The 22,344-nt window shown below is 41.8% G+C and overlaps 1 long non-coding RNA gene across 1 annotated transcript; it reads right to left on the bottom strand.

Moving 5' to 3' along the window:
- Positions 1–2,429: 2,429 nt before the first annotated feature.
- LOC105358694 lies at positions 2,430–6,569 on the bottom strand. Its single transcript, XR_002872418.1, has 4 exons — positions 6,277–6,569; positions 5,537–5,685; positions 5,031–5,120; positions 2,430–3,088 (listed from the first exon to the last, which is right to left on the bottom strand). It is a non-coding gene; the product is annotated as an uncharacterized LOC105358694 (long non-coding RNA).
- Between the last annotated feature and the right edge of the window lie 15,775 nt (positions 6,570–22,344).

Raw genomic sequence — 22,344 nt, 5'->3', positions numbered from 1 at the left:
TTTATCAAGAGTTCCTGTGATGTAACGTGTTGTCTTGAAGAAGTCTGTCTTCCAGCACACACACACACACATCTCTAGAGGGGTGACACAGAGAGTCCACTATCACAATGTTTGGAGCATTAGTCTGCAGGATGTTCATGAGGACCCAACTTCCTGTCAGCTCGACTCCTCACTAGACGGTTGAGAGATACTCTCAGGTCCCTTTTTTCAAGTGACAGTAAAGAAAGAAGTCTGTTGTAAGTCAAGTCTGGTGACAAGTTCAGTCTTTACATGGATGAATATGGGGCTGGGTGGGGGACCAGGAGTGTAAGCAAACTTCCTCTGAAGTCTTATTTTGATATCACAGATTGTACAAAGGTGTGATTTTTGCCCACCAAACTGCAGAAGCAACTTCCCAAATCAAATGAACCTTAAACGTCTGCACAGGCCTTATGAGTATACTTCAGGAGCCCAGCCAGCATGAACAAACAGAAAAATATGTGTCTAAAGATCTCTAGATCCAGGGATCACCCTGGATCACCCTGGATCTAGACAACATCAAAACCTATCCGTTTCCAGGGAGAAATGAGACTGATAAACCAGCAATCATCATCAGGTAAATAAATCAAAAACACAAATTAGAAATTTGTGTTTTTTCTTTTGCTCTCAATGCAAAGGAAAAATCTCAAAGGATCTGCTGTTTATCTGAGTGACCATCTCACCAGAAGGAATGCTGAAATTGCCAAAAAAAGATCAAATTATTAAGATTCAGCAAAAAAAATCCAAACATCTTGGTGAGAAACTAAAACATTTGCCTAACCACATGGACCACTGAACCGGTCCAAGTCCAATAGCATTTCAAGAAAATCACTGCGCCGCGGATCTACCACTATCTCTACAAGTCAACTGTGACCCTGATTTTCAGCAGAAAGCTGACCTGCAGACAACTTGACCTTAAATTATTCAGCAGTGATTTGTCAAAAGATTTCTGACTTAATGTTTCTTCTGCTTATGTAATTAACATGTACTTCCTCTTTGTCATTAGATTTTTTATACTTGTGGATTTGTTAATTACCTGAATGTTTGTTGGTAAATAGCTTTATTAAAGGTTATAAACTGGATAATGAAAATTTATGTAAAAAATAAATTAAAAAATAAACTAAGGAAAGCAAGACATATAGATTCACTTCCTCCCTTTCAAACAATTATTTAAACTCATTTTGACAAACTTAATATTTAACAGTCTTATGTGTGTGTGATTAAGAGTAACAATTGAATTCTTTACAAGTGTTTGTGGATGTATGAGAATGTACATGTATTTACCAATCAGTTTCATGACTAATTACTGTACATGTATGATGATTGAGTCTTTCAGGGCGTATAACCTGGGAAGTCTTCCCTCTGGTTCATCCCAGGACACACCCTGCACCCTGAAAAGTGCGGCTCATTTGGAGGTTTAGTCTCCTCTATCACACTGCAACTGGGCTAACATGCACACACAAACACACGAGCATTCACACATGCACAACTCAGTTACTCTCTATACACAAAAGCATAGAGACATGAGAAAAAAAAGAAAGGAAGTCAAACAGTGAAAGAAGTAATAAGATCTCAGTGTACTAACCCTTCATAGATAACCTTTCATTAGATGGGTTTTTCTGTAGGACCTTTTTTGGCCTTTCTGCTAACATTGTGAGGACCTGCATTCTTTGTAAAGACTTGGTTTATTCCTGATAAAGCCAGATTCCCCATCAGCTTTAGAGCTAAGTAGGGGTGTAACGAATCATGGCTGATCTGTGATCCATATGGATCACAAGCCACGGTTTGGCACACACATGTGCCGCAGATTACCACACCTCCCACCCACATGTGCGCAGCATTTAAAACAGTTGTGTGGTGTTGAATGCGATCTGCCGTCAAATTCCCCGTCCTCGCTTTAGCACGTGTCAAACTTGTCCAGACGTGTTTTAACAAACCTGAAGCTCCCGCCGCGTGTGGGAGGAGCTACCATCAAAAGTTCTTCCTGACCTCATCATGGAGGACGGAGAGGATGATGGAGGAGCACACTCAAAAAAAAAAGCTGTTCGCTTTACTTAACAATGTTATGTCAAGTGGTTCCACATAAGTCTGTCAAGTAGGTATTACTGCAATCGTTTACTTCCGATTTACTCATCTCAGTTAAGTTCGTTGTACAAGGCTTTCTTAAGTTGGTGCTACTTAGATGGATTGCTTTGTTTTTATGTTCAACATTCACATTGAACTTATGTAAAAGGGTTAAGTCAAGCCAATATAATGAATATACATTAAAGCTATACAATGTTATTGAGTAAGAATAACTCAGCAGTGCAGTCAAGTTGAACTTAATTGACTTTACTTTTTCCTACAAAATACCTACCAGTATATTTATAAAGCTTGTAAGATGGAAGGGAGAAATGAAAATAGACAAAATTAGTCATAATATCCCTTTTATTTAGACAGCCAACAAGCAAAATAGTCTTTTCCTTAAAAAACAGTTTACAAAACAGTCAACTGGTCCAGCCAGAAAATGCCCAAATGTTCATGCACAATGAACAATGGGTGTAACAGCAATGAAATTAGTCTTAACAGCACCTTCTAGAGTTTGACCACAACATCATCAAAACAGGCTTTTCCATAAAAAAACTATTGATAAAAAAGTTAACAGGTATAGCCAATCAGCAGAAAGCAACATAAAAGGTTTTAGGAAAATGCCAAAATCTCCAACCACAATGAACAATGTCCCAGGTAACAAAAACTGTGTGTGTAGGACATTAGTTCAGCAGCTTATTCTTCAACATCTGGACTTTAGATGAAAAAGCTGATGTGACTCCAGCTCCATGAGGACCTTTTGAATATTTTCAAAAGTGTACTTGAGGTCAGGAGGGTTGCTCAGGTTAAGGTCATGCACGAGGCCAAACGGTAGTGCATGAGCACTGGCAACATCTTTGAGTTCATGAAGGACTGCAACACCTTCAACGTTGATCCCAAAGTCCTCTGGTTACTGAGCAGCATCTTCACCTGGATGTTTGATCACATAGATTCCCATCATGATCTGTTCCAGTTTTGCACTTGTTTCGTCAGGGTTCTCGCTCTAAAAAACATACAGAGAAAAGGGTGCTTCAATTAAATGTTTCTAAAACCGTGTAAGGAAGTTTTTAATTCAATCAGATTCTGAAATATTTCAATCTTTTAATATTCATCCTATTTCATTCATTTTCTTAACCGTTTTTCCCTTTCGGGGTCACGGGGCTGCCGGAGCCTATCCCGGCCACTTGTGGGCGAAGGCAGGGGACAACCTGGACAGGTCGCCAGTCTTTCTGCATTTTTAAAGCTTTGAATTTTCTTTCTGATTTTTTTAAACCTTTGAATTTAAAAACAGAAACGCCCTGAAATTTTATTTTCTATCTTTAATATTTCAGTGTTTTTAATTTCGAGACTCAAAATTTCGATGGTCCACAAATTCGATGGAAAAAAATTCAGAGCTTAAAAATGCGCGTTTGTCCCAGTGGCACAACTGTCTCACCAGAACAACTTATCAATCTGAGAATACCTTGATAACCAGCCAATCATATCATGACGCAGCATGACTCTTCTTATTTACATAGTTTTATTGGTCTTAAAAACGTGTCACCTTTCCTGTAAATTTTTAAATATTTCTTTCAGTGGCATTCAGCCATTAAAAGTTTAACTAGTTCATCTTTAACCAGATAGCAACTGTCGCCTTATATTATGTGTTGACGAGTGTACAAAAGAAATCACCACACTTATGTTTTCATCTTAAAGCTAACTATATGTATGTCTCTGTGTGTTTGTGATTGGATGATGAAAATGTAAGTGTGGTGATTTCTTTTGTAAACCCATCAGATAGTTGCTATCTGGTAATTCGTGGTTGCTCCTTCTAAAAAATCCACCGTAGGCCCTGGAGAGGATCCTTCCTGCATTTTCCGACCACAGTCAGAAAGTTCAACAACAATAGCATTCATGTTTTACAGGTGTAACATGCCCAACATCTGGTGCGACTTTTGTATGTGTCAAATACTGAAAAATCTGCCATAACTGAGACTGCGCCCAATAACCCAGTGAAAATATGGTAGTTAAAAGTTTTAACGGCTGAATGCCTCAGAAAAAAATATTTTAAAAAAAATTACAAGAAAGGTGACACGTTTTGTGACCAATAAAACTATGTAAATGAGGAGAGAATCAGGAGATATAAAGCAATTTCTGCTGCCATATTGGGCTCCAATAGAACATAGCAAACGCTGACGTTACGTTGGTGTCATGATGTGATTGGCTGAATATCAAGGTATTCTCAGATTGATTAGTTGTTCTGGTGAGACAGCTGTGCCACTGGGACAAACGCGCATGTTTAACCTACGAATTTTTTTCCATCGAATTTGTGGACCATCGAAATTTTGAGTCTCGAAATTAAAAACACTGATATATTAAAGATAAAAGCTAATATTTCTGAGCGTAACATTTTGCCGTTTTTAAATTCAATGGTTAAAAAAAAAAAAAAAAAAAAATCAGAAAAGTCAAAGCTTTGAAATTTCAGAATGAATATTAAAAGATTGAAAATAAAACAACTTCCATAATCGTACAGTATCAACTAAATCACACAGCTCATGAACCATAAATCATTTCAAAGTTAAAGTCAAATTAGCTGTAACGTTATGCGTCTGTTCTCCGCATTTGACCCCTCCCCTGGGGGAGCGGTGAGCTGCAGACACAGCCGCGCTCTGGGCTTAGTCTAGCAGGGAGGCATTGGGTCCCATTTTTAGTCTTGGGTGTTGACTCAGCCTGGATTTGAACTTACAACTTTACAGTTACAGAGCGGACACTCTACCACAACGCTGAGCTGGATACAACTCACCATAATTGATTCAGCTACAAAATGAATCCTTGTACATGCACTGAAAAGTCAAGAAAGCTTTGACCTTGTTTCAGATCTCAGGTTACCATAATACCATCTCTACAGGAAGTGTACTAGTATAAAAGTGCTGTTCATGTACAAAAAAGGGCATAAAATAACTTACTTTATACTCATACACTAGCTTGGCAGGGTCCTCATTAAGATATGCTTCAAGGGCTCGGGGGATGCCACTTCTTTTTACAATCGAATTATTCTGCAAAGTACAATGAGAAACAGGCTTTATAAACATATTGCTGGTTTTTACAAGACAAAAGAATTCAAGAAGGCCCCCATAAATTTTCTACCTATCACCCCCCTCCCAAAGACATCTAAAAGTAGTCCCATAATGAGGAAATTATGTTTTGGGGTTCCCAAATATTTTCAATTAAAATATGCAGGATAAAACAGGATGTTTTATATTTAAAAAACATAAATATTCTATAAAAATTGACAAAATACACATAAAACTGAATACATTATTACAAGATTATGGAAACAAGATAACTGTGTAGGGAAGTATGAGAGACACCAAGCTGAGTACTCCAGTGTTACATTATTTGTGTTACTACAAGGATGATGCTGGGATATCAATATACTGTACTTAATATTTGCTAATAACTATATACACACCTGGTCAGCCACAGATACAATTTCGGCTATTTTGGATCCAGCTGCGCCTCCTTTCTTGTGGAAAACTGCATCTTTTCAGAATAGCGGTCCAGTCCCAGATGAGACATGAAGTGGGATTGTTGTAATGCGTGTGAAGACTGCACAGTTACCTAGGAAAAAAATAACAACACAAGACAAATATGACAGCTTAATGGTTACCTCAAACAGAATTACAAAAGTCACAGTTTTTGCTGGATGGCCTTTTGGCTTTGATGTTCCCAATTTTCTGAAATACTTATCTATATTCCTTCACAATTAATCAGAAATCCGTACTTACGTTTAAATACTTTTAAAAAGGAGCATGTAGCTGCATGTGTAGTCAAAAAAAAGATGGTGGAGAGACAAGTCGGTGCTCAACTCGCCCTCCCCCCACTCCTGTCAATCATTGTTAGCAACTTCAAAGAACTTGCGTTTAAGCTAGCTAGCACTCACATTTGCGTTCATAAAACTCGACTGTTAGGTATTTTTGTTGTATAAGCTGTCCTCCCTGATCCTAACCTGATACTCGTTTCAGCACACTTACAAAACAACTTCGTTCTCTTACAGAATCATATATTTCATACAAAAACGTCAGTCCACGCCGGTGCATAAATTAGCAGCTTAAAATGAAATTACACTTCAGTCTCCACCTCAACATGACATAAAAAACAGTATAACAACTTTGTTTTATCAAAGTTAATGGCATTAAATATGTCACTTACCGCTTTTATGTGGCTTTGATGGAAATAGTTTTGAAAGATGGCACAGTGTCTGCTGCTTCCGTTAGAACGAGAAGACGTGTGGCGAGAGTCACAAAGTCTCGCGTGACTTTGAATTTGATGACGCAACATTCATGGGATGTTAGGCTAACATAACAGAGTTAAGTTGGGGAAACTAAAAGAGTCAAGTAAACTTGGCTTCGTACATTTTTACGTTGAAACAACACAACTGATTCAAGTTGATATGAGAAACTCACAATTTTAAGTAATTCAAACGTAATAATATTATTTATATCCAACAGCAGTGATAATTCAGTTTTTTGAGTGCAGTGCACGTGTGCATGTCTGGGTTCATGACATCATCCAGGCGTCCTCAGGTGCGTCTGAATGACGGCAGCTTTCCGCCCTACGTACATCCGTCTCTCTGTGAGCCAGTTTGAGGACTTGCTGTCCCGCTCTGTGGCAGGAGACAGACTTGTTGCAGCAGGACGCAGTAAAGAGGCTGACATCCCTTGATTGTTTAAACTGTGACACAATCCGGACCGTGAGTTTGGTGATCCGTTGTATCCCTAAATAAATGGAGGATCGGTTTAGACTAGGCATCACACCTTAAGGTTTCAATTAGGTGTTCAAAATCATTTTAAAAAATCCTGCAGTATTATACAGTTGTTAGTGTCTGTTGCAACTCAAATACTTAAATTTAAAGTAGCATTTTTTTCTACATTTTACTTTATACTTTTTTAAATCAAAAATAAAATCGTCTAGATGCAATAGTATGTAACCTAATGTGTGCAGGCAACACAAGATTGGATGTACTGTGGCTTTTGGTCTGTTTTTAAATGCAGCTACACAGCAATGTACGGCTCTTATTAGAATCTTTCAACATTCAAATCAAACTGCATACGTGTTCATTTGTACAGTCAGTCTTGTTTCTAAAAGCAATTTTGGATTGTAGCTCCACATTAAAACATACCCAAGGTGAGAGTCAAGTAAACAAAACAAAAAATGACTGAATGTGTAAGTATATCTTGTTTGTTTATGTTATAGCTTTAACCAAAAAAAAAAACATTTTAATTTCTTTCATCATGCTGCAATGTAGCAAAAATTAAACCTTGTAAAACACACCCCTTATGGTAGAGGTGGGGGATATTGGGAATTTAAGCATCAATTGGTTACCAAGTAATTGCAGGGCCAGAATCACCGATATTCATCCTTTTTTATGATATGTTTGATTGTACAAACAATCTGGAAATAGACAGATTTTTATTCATTAAGTGTATAATAAAACACAGAACAGAAACTTTCAACAAATAAAAATGAAAACACATGACAACAATCTGAACTGAACATCAAATATAGAACATGTCTTTTAATAAAATCATACTACAAAAATATTTAATAATATTTTTGCAAGTCTCTTTTTTAACACGACTACTAATGTATCCAAAGGCAAAGCCACGCTTTTTTTTATAGAGATCCAAACTCCTCAACAGTTTTCAAGTTAACATGCCTGCAGTTCACAAAGCTGGAGCTGTTTTACGTGAACTGCAGACAAGCTTTTAGCTGTAGTTATGACATATTTGCCTTGGCCAATCAAAACATCTGTGCATGGAGAGACGATCTTTAGACAGTTAAGTCATGAAGGTGCAGGCACAGCTCAGATTCTTCCCTTTAACATTAACTTTACGAATGCTTCAGGGATTCCTGACAGCAATCATCTCTGAACAGGAAAAAAAAAAAACAAATCCTGCCAGAGGAAGATGCTTTTGTTTGCCCTTTTTTATATTCCCATGCACAACTTGAGGATATTAAAAGTGACGTAGAAATGTCCCTGGAGAGGGTGCGTGAGTGTGTGCTGACTGCCTCATTCGTGTTGACATTAAAAACTTTTTTTCCATCCTCATATGAGAAGGAAGCCTGCAACAATCGAGGCAGCTTAGCTTTCAGCACCCAATAAAGGATAATGGCATTTGTGTTTGCTAAGAAATAGGCTTTCCAAAATCAGCTCTGCTCCTGCAACTGTATGTATCTGATGGATGTCATGGCCCTGACAGTTTTAACACTTGTATTAATATTATATTATTTTATTTATATTATTCCCACTGGATGCTGAATTGAAGTGGTCTAAAACAGCTCTGTTACGAACAGAAACCTTTTTCAAATCAATCTGCATATAGTGTCCAAAGGTTAAGAAAGAAGCAGTGCAAGGGCTAGGGCTGTACTGCTTTTGGCTAGATATGAACATAATTAATCATAACCGGATGTGTTATAAATAAATAAAAAACTAGGCACTAAAGAAAATGTTGGATGGACTGGCAAACTGTCAGTAGCTGTGAATGCTTCAGCATCCCTGTGGTCCTGACCAGGACTAAGTGGGTTTGGAGGATAAACCAATAAATGACTGACTGGGAGTCATTGGGAAATGACTCCTTTCTAGCACCTGCCTTCAGTGACCTTTGAATGAACCGTAATATTTAGTAAGGCCAGGTTTGTGTCAATATGGGGACTAAAGGAAAGGACTTGGAACATAGAAGGAGATTAAAGTCAGTGTCGTCATGTCATTCCAGATCACCATGCTCCAATTCAGTACAGATCTCTACAGTAAGGCCAGACTGTCTCATAATGGTGTATTATGGACCAACAGATTACATCTGTTTTTTTGTATTTCATCTGTCCTTAGCTGCTCCACCTCCACCTGCCAGGTAATCGGATCATTAAAACCACTTGTGACTCTCCCTGTGTAAGAAGCAGCATCCATCAGTGTTTGATTCTCCTGACTGCTGAGGAAGTTGCATGTGTTCATATTTCTCCCTTTCAACCAAGTCCTGCTTTGACCGTTTTCTGCCCGAAGGTTTTAAACCTTTGATGGTGGACATTAGATTTGTTTCCTCGTCTGGACAGAACTCCTGTTAATGACTCGGTTCAGTTTGGATTTTCAGTTTTGCCTCTTCCTATTCATTCTCAGTCTGGAAGAAAGGGGGGCTCACACTTCATCCAGTCCAGCTCCGGTGAAGCAACCGGGGCTACGGCACATGACTCACATTGGCTACAGATGGCTGCACCACCGCTCTGTCATTTCTGCCGTTGTCCTAATGAAAAGCATGAACAGTATCAGAAAAGGAGGTGGTGGTTCTGGACCTCTGTAATCAGCCTCTCATCGTCCGTGGTGTTAAATGACCGATATGATGCTCTACCTCACACTTTGTGACCCTGTGTCAGCAGAAATGTTCTAATGTTTTATTAGGTTTTATTTTGAAAAAATGTACCGGATGCACTTTACACTCGCTCGCATGGGTTCCGATTTAGGTAATTTAATTTGCCCCAACTTGCCCAAACTGGGGGACGGCTGTTTGACCACCGGGGGACAGTCTACCAGCTGTCCCCAACTTACCCCCTTCCTCATATAACATCATATTAGGGTGAGGGGGTGGGGGGTCTAGCCTGCGATGCACCTTGGGGGGGGGCTACTTGGCAGTGGCCCCCCTCCTATGGTTGCCGTATGGAGTGGGCCCCCCCTCTTTCGGTTTTATTTGCACCGTAGACATATAGGGTCCTTGGTAGGGGGGGTGCTTGGACATCACTGCAAGCAAGCAGCAGATGTCCTCCTGGCACCCTACCCGCCAATTTTAACCGCACCTTAGACATTTAGGGCCCCTTGGTGTGGAGGGTGAGGGGACATCACTGTGAGTAATCAGGAGATGTCCCCTTAGTGCCCTACTCGCCAATTTTAACTGCAACCCCCTTAGTACACACACCCCTCCCCCTTCAATATATACATTCAAACATAAACACACACACATGCACACAAACACCCTCTCAAACACCCATGCACGCACACACATTTTACAAGGAAGGTGGGACCTGGGTCCATCTGTCCCCTACCCCTTCCCTGGTGGGGGGTGCGGGCCCCTTGGCGATGGCGGCCGTGTCCCTTGGGTGCCGGCTCCCTGGGCCCGGCGGTGCTCTCTCCGCACGGTGGGGGGGTTCATATTACACCTGAGCCGGGGGTGTTCGTGTCCCTGGGGGGTGGGTCCTGGTCCTTGCCCCTGGGCGCTGGGCCCCGCCAAACTTCCAACATGGCCGAGCCTGGTCGGGCCATATTTATAACACCCCTTGTGGGCCACCCTTTTTTCCCCGGGGTTCCCCCCTCCTGGGCGGGGGCGGCGGGCCCCTGCCTTGCTCCTACCTGGACCAACCGTGGGCCGGGTGGGTGGCTGCCTGGAGTGCGGAGCGGGTCTCCCTTGGGGGGTCCTGGCTCGTACCTGGGGTCGGGGCGGGGGGATGCGCGGAACTCCTGGGTGGTGGTGGGGTGCTCGTTTGGGGCTGTGGGCGTCCTTCTCCGGTGGGGCCCTGCGTTGGGCTCTCCGGGCGCGGCGGGGGGGCTGATTTCCTGGCTGGGCTGGGGCAGCGCTCTCTTTCCCTCCGCGCCTCCCTGCTCTCTGGCTCTGGGGGCCTTGCGACAGTCCTGCTGGCCCTGGCCTGGGTGGCGGTCTTGGTCGCCCGGGGGGCGGTTGTTCCCTGCCTGTTCCCGTATGGCGTTGGGGGAATTCCGGCTGCCGCTGCTGCTGCGGTGGGGGTGTGGGGGTGGCTGGGCGCTCCTCCTCCTTCTTTTCACATTCCACCATCCATTTTAGAAGAACATAAACACTCACCTGAGCACAGGTGTTAGCTCACCTTTGCACTAATAGTTTGCATGATTGAATGAATGAAAGATTTCACACTAGTTGGTTTTAAGGCATAAGTATGCGTGTGTGAACACTATCTGTTTTGTGTACATGTTGACATGTGGACATTTTTGCAGCTAGCAGGTGTGTTGATAATATTTGAGTGTGTGTGAACAGGCCCCGCCCTTTTTGTACTACATTTGAACCGTACCGTAACGATAAACAACCAGTAAACCTGTCTGCTCTATGCTGCTTCATGGTCTTACCCCCCTTCCCCTCCTATTATCACCCTCCTACCCCCCCCCCCCCCCTCTCTAACATCCCTCTCTCTTCTTCCCTTCTTTCCTTTTCCGTCCGGTCCAACACCAAAGATTTTCAAACATGATTGAAATTAATAAAGTTTGGCCTCAATTACAAAAGGGGTTTATTCAGACATACCTTTGGTTTGTCTGAAGATTAATAACCCCTCTTGTTAAAATAAAATATGTCCAACAGAAAAGGCCCTCAGTTCTCATCTGTTTGCCTAGCTGTTGGACAGGACAAGTTTAAAAAAAAAAAATTTGCCCCAACTTCACAAAAAAGTGCTCCGGCTCGCTCGGTGTCCCACCAAAATTTGAAGCCAACGAAAAGGATTCGAAGCACCAGAGAGGCTGGACTGGATGCCGTGTGAGCCCAGGGCAACAGTTTCCCTGTCATAGCACCAGCTCTCTGGAATGCTGCAGGCTTCCTTGTTGCGGCGTCATCACCATCTGCACCCACAGCTCATGGAGTAAGAAATAAATAATAGATTTCTGTTTTTGTCCAAGAACCCCCAGAGACTCTACAGCTTCCCTCTGTCTTGGTGACTGCTGTTACGACTGCTAACCTCAGACTGTAGCTGACTGTCATTCCTGGTTCCCATCCCAGGCTTAGGCTCTGATGAATAATGAAAAGGATTTATTGAACTGTTTACTTCTGAGGTTCAAATCAATCACTGGAAATATCCAGGGTTTCTGTTGTACTGAGCAACCAAAAGATGACAGCGAACAGAAATCTCCTTTTCTCATGAGTTGGGTTCTCATGAGATTGAAAAAACAAATGAAACATTTGCTTTGTGTGTCAAACTAAACAAATATAGGAAGAGTAACCGGCAGGTTAGTAACTCCAGAAATGAAAGGACCAACATTCATAAATGCAACTGCAACGGACAAGGCAGATGAGCACACAGTCACAGAGCTCCTGTCATGGCAAAGCGGGAGTTTTTGTTTCTGCAAGGGAAAACAAACGAAGATGGATAAACTCAAAAGTACTGACTCCAAGAGAACAACAAGCAGTCTGGACATTTGCTTAGTCAAAGGCAGCTGGAGGTTAACCTGTACGGGTGCTGCGGGTTATGGAGGGTCATAGACTGCTGCTTTTGACACCATTTCCCACAATATTCTTATTCACAGACTTCAAACTATTGGTATTTCTCACACCCCTCTGTCCTGGTTTTCTTCATACTTATCAGACCGTAGTCAATTTATCCATATTAAACCTCATATGTCAAACACCTTCACACTCTCTGCTGGTATTCCCCAGGGCTCAGTCCTAGGTCCCCTTCTCTTCATCATTTACATCCTCCCTCTTGGTTCTCTCTTCCATAAACACAACATTAATTTCCATTGCTATGCGGACGACACCCAGCTCTACATTTCTACGAAACCCTCCTCATCACTTCCTCCTTCCTCCCTTACCCTCTGTCTGCAAGAAATCCATTCCTGGTTCTCTTCAAATTTTCTGCAACTCAACAGTTCCAAAACTGAAGTCCTCCTTGTAGGCACTCCATCCACTATTTCCAAATCCAATAGCTTCTCCATCTCTGTCAATGACTTCTCTGTTCTTCCCTCCCCCCAGGTAAAGAGTCTGGGTGTCATCCTCGACAGCTCACTTTCGTTCCAATCTCATATTAATAACATCACCCGTTCTGCTTACTTTCATCTTCGCAATATATCTCGTCTCCGCCCTTCTCTCACACCTCATACAACTGCTGTACTTGTTCATAGTCTTGTCACTTCTCGGATCGATTATTGTAATTCCCTCCTGTTTGGTTTGCCCAATAAAACACTCAAAAAATTGCAGCTTCTTCAAAATTCTGCAGCCCGCATTATCACCAGGACCCCGTTATCCCACTACATCACACCAGTTCTCCAAAACTTACACTGGCTTCCCATAAAACAAAGGGTTAGTTTCAAGATTCTCCTCATCACCTTCAAAGCACTCCATAACCTGGCTCCACCCTACATTTCTGATCTTCTTCACATTTCCATTCCCTCCCGATCTCTCCGTTCCACTTCCTCTCTCCAACTCCATGTCCCACCTGCCCGTCTTGCCACCATGGGGGGCAGAGCTTTCAGTCGCTCTGCCCCTCAGCTGTGGAATTCTCTTCCTCCAGATTTACGGAACACCGACACACTGCCACTATTCAAATCCAAACTTAAGACCCATCTCTTCAAACAATCATACAGTTAATCCATTCAGTTATCGCAACCTCATTTGTCTGTCTGTCTGTTTTTCTATCCTATAATTTTTTATGTATCTTTCTTAAATGTTTTTATTTATTTATTTATTTTATTTTTGATTTTTACTATGTCTTTATGTTTACTCATGTTTTACTCTGATAATTTCTTATTGACGTTTTATTCTGTTTTTCTTATTTTAACCTTGTACAGCGACCTTGGGTGACCTGAAAGGCGCTTGAAATAAAATTTATTATTATTATTATTATTATAGACAGGAGCTTTTAAGAGGAGCGCAGGTGTGTGTTGTAGTTCCCTTGATGCTCAAACGACCACCTCAAGGGACATCCTGAAAATGAAACGTACAATGTACGTGCATGTGGTAAGTGTATCATGAAGTATTTGTCAGGCTAGTGGAAGCGGCACGCACTTAGGACCTACGGTTGGTGATGCGTCCTTACGTCATTAACAAGCTGCAAGTACCAGCTCTTTACTGACCACACAGAAATGATGTGCACAGGGATGTACACATGATACAAAAGTGCCTGTGATGATGCCCAATAGGACACTTACATAAACTGCACTCTGATTATCTCATTTCAAGAGTCAGGTCTCTGCAAAAAGAGCGTACTTATCACGAAACCAACACTCACGAGCCCCTTGCACAGTCTGCAAGATTTGGCAGGGTTGAAAAATGTCAAAGTAATTCACCCTTATATATGCTTATCTGTTCTAGAATTGTTCACTACAACCTGTCGCTCGCATCATGACCATAAGAAATGTGCATAAACATTTTCATTTCATAGGCTCACCCTGCTCTTTTGTGCCCTTTTTTGGCTGCAAACAAACTGCATCCACCCGTAAGGGCAGGATTGGCAAAGGGCATTACTCAGGGGGTGAGCAGCTGGTCCAGTGCACCAGCAGGACATCAACGTAGTCTGAGCTCTTTCAGCATCTTTGTTATTTAATGGTCCCGAACATTGAAAAATGTCTCATTGAATATCCAACAGACATCGTTGGTTGTGTGCAAAGATAAGAAAAAACATTCTAAACCTCCTTAACAAACAAAATAAACAAAACACTTCATGATCAAAAACATATAGTTTCATTTTTCAAGTCATGATATAAAACTATACATCTTTTAAGTGTTTTCCCTCCATTTTTATGCTCTACTTTCTTTAAATTCTGTTTCAGGGGAAACACTAAAAGTGTACATTCGAGGGCAAATTATTTCAATAAGTAGTCACGTAAACAAACAACAAAAGGAAAAAGAATTAAAACTAACCGAAGATTTAATCACAATTGACAGACAATATGCCAAATCTCCTACACCTGATATCTACAATAAAAGGTTGTCTGTACAGAGTGAACTTAATTTTCTCTATACAACTGAGACCGTAAAACTATTAACACAACTGAAACATAAATATTATGAACATGGCGAAAAGATTGGAAAATTATTAGCCCAACAAATTAAAGAAAATACAGCTTCAAGACTAATTACTGAAATACAAATAAATTCAGGGCAAACCACCACAGATTCAAAAGTAATTAACGATGTGTTTAAACGTTTTTACTCCAAACTTTACTCCTCAGAATCTAAAAAAGACCAAATCTTAATAGACAATTTCTTTGAAAATATTCATATGCCCACAATCAGCTTAGAAAGTAAAAAGTTGTTAGACGAACAAATTACAAAAGAAGAAATAAAATTTGGAATTCATAGCATGCAAAGATCTAAATGCCCAGGTCCTGATGGGTATAGCCCAGAGTTTTATAAAATGTTTACGGATCAGCTTGCCCCACTGCTACTGCAGGTCTATAATGAAGCCTTATCAACAGGACATTTACCATCAACTTTATACGATGCTAATATCTCATTAATCCGTAAAGTTGGCAAAGATCCGACCGAACCGGGATCTTACAGACCAATTAGCCTTTTAAATGTAGATAATAAAATACTTGCTAAAATACTAGCTAGACGTTTAGAAAGCATTCTTCCAACTGTTGTGTCCCCAGACTGTCACGGTTTTAGGTTCTTTGCCTTTATGTTCTAGTTGTTTTATGTTCAGGCCTGTTTGAGTTACTTCCTGTTTTATTTTGTAGCATTTCCTGTTTTGTTGTTGTCTCAAGTTTTACCTTTCCCCATCAGTCCTGAGTGTTTCCACCTGTGTCTTGTTCCCTTGTATGTATTTAAGTCTTGTCTTTCCCTTCCTCCTGTGCTGGTCCATATTCTACTCTTCCCCAGTTTTGCGTGTTTCGAGTTTCGAGTTGTGGTTTGCCTGCTTTTGCAGTGGTTTTTGGTTCCCTTAGTTTAAGTTATTAAAGCTCCTGTTTCCCTGCAACCTCTTGCCTCCTCTCCTCTCTGCGCCTGGGTACTCCCTCATCCTCTCCCCGTAACACAGACCTAACGGGATTTATTAAGGATAGACAAATGTTTTTTAACATCAGGAGGTTGTTTAATATTATTTACACCCGTAACCCTAAAAATGAAGGGTTGGAGATGCTACTCTCATTGGATGCAGAAAAGGCGTTTGACAGGGTTGAATGGGACTTTCTCTTTTCAACCCTGTCTAGGTTTGGCTTTGGCTCTAATTATATCTCTATGATAAAGTTACTTTATGCCGATCCCAAGGCGTCAGTACAAACAAACATTTGTTCAAGTCCTTTTTCTCTCCAACGTTCAACAAGACAGGGCTGCCCTTTATCTCCCCTTTTATTTTCTTTGTTCATTGAACCCCTCGCCATATCCTTGCGTTCCTCTAGCATCTATAAGGGGATTATGAGAGGAAATACAGAGCATAGAGTGTCTTTATACGCAGATGATCTGCTTTTGTACATTTCAGACCCTCTCACGTCAATACCTTCAATTATGACTATCCTTTCTAAATTTAGTGACATATCAGGATACAAGATTAATATTTCAAAGAGCATATTGTTTCCCATAAATTTCAGCAATACAAACTTGAATATACTGACACCTTTTCCTTTTGTTGTTTCGAACAATTTCAGATACCTAGGCATTAATATAACAAAAGATATATCTGGACTTTTTAAACAAAATTTTCTGAATCTTTACCAACAAACAGACAAACAATTTAAGCGTCTAGGTAATCTACCCATCTCATTAGCTGGTCGTGTAAATATAGTTAGAATGAATGTATTGCCAAAATATTTATTCCTTTTCCAATGCATCCCTATTATAATTCATAAAAAGTTTTTTTTTTAAAATTGATTCTCTTATCTCATCATTTATTTGGAATAAAAAAACACCCAGAATTAAAAAGGTTTTTTTGCAAAGACCAAAATTCTTGGGAGGATTAGGACTACCCAGCTTTAGTCTGTATTATTGGTCCTGTAATATTCGATGTATGTCATTCTGGGACGGAAAAACCAGACCTGACTGGGAACGGTTGGAAAATCAAGCTTTCTTCCCAAACACAGTAAAGTCACTGCTATACTGTACATCAGATCTTTCTAAATTTAAATGCCAGAACCCAGTTGTATCGCAGTCCCTAAAAATTTGGTCCCATATAAGAAAACATTTTAAATGGAATTTTTGTTCAGTACAAATGCCATTGACCAACAATCAAACTTATAAATTACTATCACATGATACATTTAAACAATGGGGCTCTAAAGGGATCCACTTAGTAGCAGATTTGTTCATAAATAAGACTTTCTCTACATTTGACCAATTAAAACAAAAATATAATCTTGATAACAAAGACTTTTTCAAATATTTACAGATTCGCGACCTCATTAGGGCAATCTTTCCCACCTTTCCCAGTCAACCAGAAGAAAATGTTATGGATAAGATCTTACTCAATGACCCGTTGAAAAAAGGCTCAATTTCTATAATATATCATAACCTTTTTAACATTGAATGTACCGCTACATTGGATCATCTGAAAGAAGCCTGGAGTTTGGACTTGAAAACAACAATTATGGAAGAACAGTGGATAAAAGCTCAGCAACGAGTTCACTCCTCATCAGTGTGCAGCAGACATGGTTTAATCCAGTTCAAAATACTTCATAGACTTCACTTGTCCAGGAAAAAACTATCAAGAATGTTCTCAGGAGTGGACCCTTCATGTGAACGTTGTGGACACGCTTCTGCCTCACTGTCCCACACATTCTGGGACTGCAACAAAATCATTCCTTACTGGACCAAAATATTTGAAATCTTGTCTCTAATACTTAAGGTTAAGTTAGCATTGGACCCTATAACAGGATTATTTGGAGTGCCAACTACTGGAATTTGCTTAAACAGTAAACAAAAAAATGTCTTGAACTATGTTACCCTATTGGCTAGACGTCTAATCCTACTTAATTGGAAAAGCAAATTTCCTCCAACATATCTTAATTTGATAAGAAACATAATGCAATACTTACATTTAGAAAAGATAAAATTTTCATTGAAACAGCAAGAAAACCTTTTTTTTGAAACATGGCAACCATTTATTGACTATTTCAACAGTATATAGACAAGTCAACCCCCCATTTAAACACATAATAGTAAAATAGCAGGGTTTTTTTTTTTTTTTGTTCATTTTTGTTGTTGTTGTTTTGATATTGTACTGTCTGTATTGTTTGCTGAAGAAAATAATAATAATAATAAAATAAATAAATAAATAAATAAATAAATAAATAAATTCTGTTTCAGAAGCACAGTGGCTTTTTTTTGTTTTATACCTAGTTAGAATTTGAACTGGAAAGTATTCACAGACTACATGCCCCCACCACAGACATGTGACAGCTCCATCTCCCCACTGAACGATCTGAACTCCTTCTACGCTCGCTTTGAGGCAGTGAACAGCACGACGGCCCAGAACCCCCCCCCCTCCTGGTGACCAGATGATGTCACTGTCTTTAGACAGCGTGAAGAGATCCCTCAGTAGGATCAGAGCCTGAAAGCCCCAGGTCCAGACAACATCCCCGGTCGGGTGCTGAGGCTGATGTCTTTACAGACACTTTCCACATCTCCCTGAGTCAGGCTGTCATCCCCACATGCTTCAAAGCGACCACCATCATACCCATCCCAAAAAAGCCATCTCCCTCCTGCTTTAACGATTACCGCCCGGTTGCTCTGACCCCCATCATCATGAAGAGCTTCGAACGGCTGGTCATGCGGAGCATCAAGTCTGTCCTGCCCCCCTCCCTGGACCCGTTTCAGTTTGCTTATCGGTCCAACCACTCGACCGATGACACCATCTCAACCGCTCTTCACTCTGCACTCACTCACCTGGAGAATAAGGACTCATATGTCAGGATGCTGTTGATTTGTCTTCAGTTCAGCATTCAACACCATCATCCGCCAGCAGCTCACTCAGCTCAGCTGGAGCTCAACGCTCCTCTGTGTAACTGGCTGCTGCAACACATCCAGCACCATCATGATGAACACGGGGGGTCCCCAGGGACGTGTGCTGAGCCCCCTCCTGTTAACCCTGGTGACCCACGACTGCGCACCGACACACAGCTCCAACGTTTACATCTAGTTTGCAGACGACACCACAGCGGTGGGTCTCATCAGCAACGGCGATGAGACAAACTACAGGAGTGAGGAGAGCAACCTGGCCAGTTGGTGCAGAGACAATAATCTGAACGTGGAGAAGACGAAGGAGATGGTTGTAGATTTCAGGAGAGGCCACACTCAGCATGCTCCTCTGACCACCAACAACACAACGGTGGAAAGAGTGAGCAGCACCGAGTTCCTGGGTGTGCACATCACAGAAAACCTCTCCTGGTCGTACAACATCGCTTCACTGGCTGGGAAATCACAGCAGCGTCTCCCCTTCCTCCGCAAACTGAAGAAAGCCAAAGCCCCTCCCCCCATCATGCACACTTTCTACAGAGGCGCCGTGGAGAGCATCCTCACCAGCTGCATCACGGTGTGGTTTGGCGCCTGCAACACGTCCTGCTGGAAGCCCCTCCAACACATCGTGAGGCAGCTGAGAGGATCATCTGTGCCCCCCCTCCCCTCCCTCCAGGACATCTACAGCACCGGTCTCACCCGGAAAGCCCTCTGCAATGCAGATGACCCCACCCATCCATCCCACAGCTCCTTCAGTCCACTGCCATCCAGGAGGAGACTACGCAGTCTTCAGGCCAGGACCAACAGACCCAGAGACAGTTTTCTCCACCAGGCTGTCAGGAAGCTGAACTCTTTCCCGCCCCTCCCCCCCCCCCCTCTTGTTGCCCCATTGCCCTCCGCTCTGCTGAACTCTGACATACACACGTCATCTACCTCATCAGCAACTAACTGCACCTTCCACCAGGAGCTTGAGAGAAACGGAATTTCAATTTCTAAGTACCGTAAATTCCAGACTACAAAGCGCACCCGATTACTAGCCGCACCCACCCATTTTCACGTGTTTAACTACTTTTATACATACACAAGCCGCGTCGGAGTACAAGCCGCATGTATTAGGCGACACTGTCATCCTGCAAATCTCGTCCTGACTCCCAGAGTAAATGTGATTCATTAGCACACAGTGGGTGGAGCCAGCTTTGCCTCAGGCTCATGTATTTGAGTATATCTACATCTGCCAAACAGCATGAAACTCTATTCTGTTCACAAGTTCCTCAGTTAAGGTTTTTTTTATTCATGTTTTTATTTATTTATTTTTTGTAACTTATTGACAATCTAGGTATCATACATAAAATTACAAACAGTAACCATATAGTCAACATTACATCCCTCAGTTATGATGAGGAAATTTACATCCGCCATTCCCCATTTCCCATGAGTCTTATGGGCTAAAGGCGGGGCCAATGCCGGACTCGCCATTCTGTTGTACGTGTTTAAGAATGAGCAAGTATCAGCAGTGCATGGAGGGATGAACGGGTAAAGCTCTCCTTCCGCTTGTGTCGCGGCAGCGTTATGGGAGTAACAGGGCTGGTTAAAAAACACACTAGTAAAATAAAGCAGCGACGACTAACAAAGCGCGATACGCGCGCCTCCTCGCGGCGCGTGGGTCAGAAGTTTCCTTCCACAATAAACACTGTTGCTCCGCGGACGCCTCGAGTAAGCCCTGGAGCAAATCGTGTCTGTGCAGAGCAATCTGACTTAATACTGTACGTTTTGTGTATGAGGGGCGGATGCGTTGTTACGTGTGGGAGCCTTCAGACTGCCATCGGCCCCGCAGCTCACACGACACGCAGTCTCCAGCTCACACGGAGGCTGTGAGCGTTTCAATGCAAAACTCCGCTCAGTCCTTAGAAACCGTTAAAACGGCCACGTCAATTTGTGTTTCCAGTCGTGTCCCGACAAAATAAAGGCTGATGTTATTCACACATATTTACGTGCAGCCAGCCGAGTCACTATGACTCAGAGGTAAATTCACTCCATGCGCTGTTCTCTTTGTCACGCAGCTGACCGGCTTTTCCAAACCCGTTGGTGATGGTGGATTTATTCACGCTGTTTTTAACGATTGCTTTTAACTTGAAAGCTTCATCATATTGTAGTTGCGATCACGTGCACGTTGGGTCTAATGGCACCAAAGGATTCTGGGATGCGGCCGGACATGCGTGTTTCATTTTGTTGAACCATGACTGAAGTGTCTAAGACCTGAAGTCAAGTCCATGCTGTTTGGCTGCTTAGAGGTGTGTTAAAAAACAAATGACTTGCGCTTGGTGGTAGATAGAGAATTCAAACCATTCACTGTGTCTGAAAATATGCACATCGGGGCGCTAAGGAAAACCTTAAATTAGCCGCGTCACTGAATAAGCCGCACGGCTGTAAGCGCAGGAAAAAAGTAGCGGCTTGTAGTCCGGAAATTACGGTATGTGAAAACTTAATAGATATTGACAATAAAGTTTACTTTGACTAGTTTATTAACAAAGGAATATACAAAAAAATGAATGTTACTGCCTGTTTCTGTTTTATAACTGCAAAATGAAAAAAAAAAAAAGGGGGGGAATTTGAAATAATCACCATACATCAGAGATTAAGCATCATACGAAAGAACTTTATAGATCCCCGGAGGGAGAATAAGTCCTTCCAAAAGCATAAAAAGAAGCCAGACGTTGCTCAATGTACCTCAGCCAAGCCGAGTAGTTAGAACACCGGGTTATGATCAATTGGATGGGTGAGCGAATACTTTTTGTAATATAATGATATTTACATAATGAAATGAGACAATCTATAACTCTGTTTTAACTAAGGATGAGTAATGAACCAAAAAGGCTGGTCGGCAAGGACCCAAATGCAGGGAAAGAGGCTCAGACACCATGCAAAAGGTCAAATGATTTAATAACAAAAGAAAACTGAACTGACAGACACAAAGGCCGCATTTACACTGCAGGTCTTGATGCTCATATCCGATTTTCTGACTATATCCGATTTTTAGACGACCCGCTTACATCATCTTTTAAAAGTGACCCGTAACCGATTTTTGCATTTACACTATACAATGCTGAAACTATCAAACGTAGACGTTCTGAGGACTACGTAGCAGCATTTCTGCCTTCCAAGGACCTCCTTCGGACTTTTGTATGCCTGCGGTTGTCATGGAGACAATGCAGCGACGGAAGGAGGCGTTGCTTTGGGCGCTCCTGGATGAGGCTGGATGGGGATGCGCGGGAGAGGAAAGAGAAGGGCTGCTCGGCCGGCTTATGTGCTTTCTCTGAGTTTTGAACAAGGAAGTGTTTGCAGACGTTGTGCTGTACTAACAGCTGATCCAAGCAAAGAAATAAACGTCTTTTAGCCTGTTCCAGAGCAACGCTGTCCCGCTTCATCATTTAGCGTTTGCGTGATCTGACCATAAATAACAGAGGTTTCCGACTACAGTCTGAAGCCTGAGGCTGAAAGGTAACACGCTGACAGCAAATCAGCACAAAAGCACCTTAATAAGTCATGTGATCTCAGTTGGTGGTGTCCTGAGTTGATGTCACTGACGTACGACTCGCATTTACTGGGGAATATCCGA

The sequence above is a fragment of the Oryzias latipes genome, chromosome 20, assembly GCF_002234675.1.
Source record: "Oryzias latipes chromosome 20, ASM223467v1".
NCBI lineage: Eukaryota > Metazoa > Chordata > Actinopteri > Beloniformes > Adrianichthyidae > Oryzias > Oryzias latipes.
Note: the sequence above shows the minus strand (reverse complement) of the source record. Positions and strands in the feature narration are given on the sequence as shown.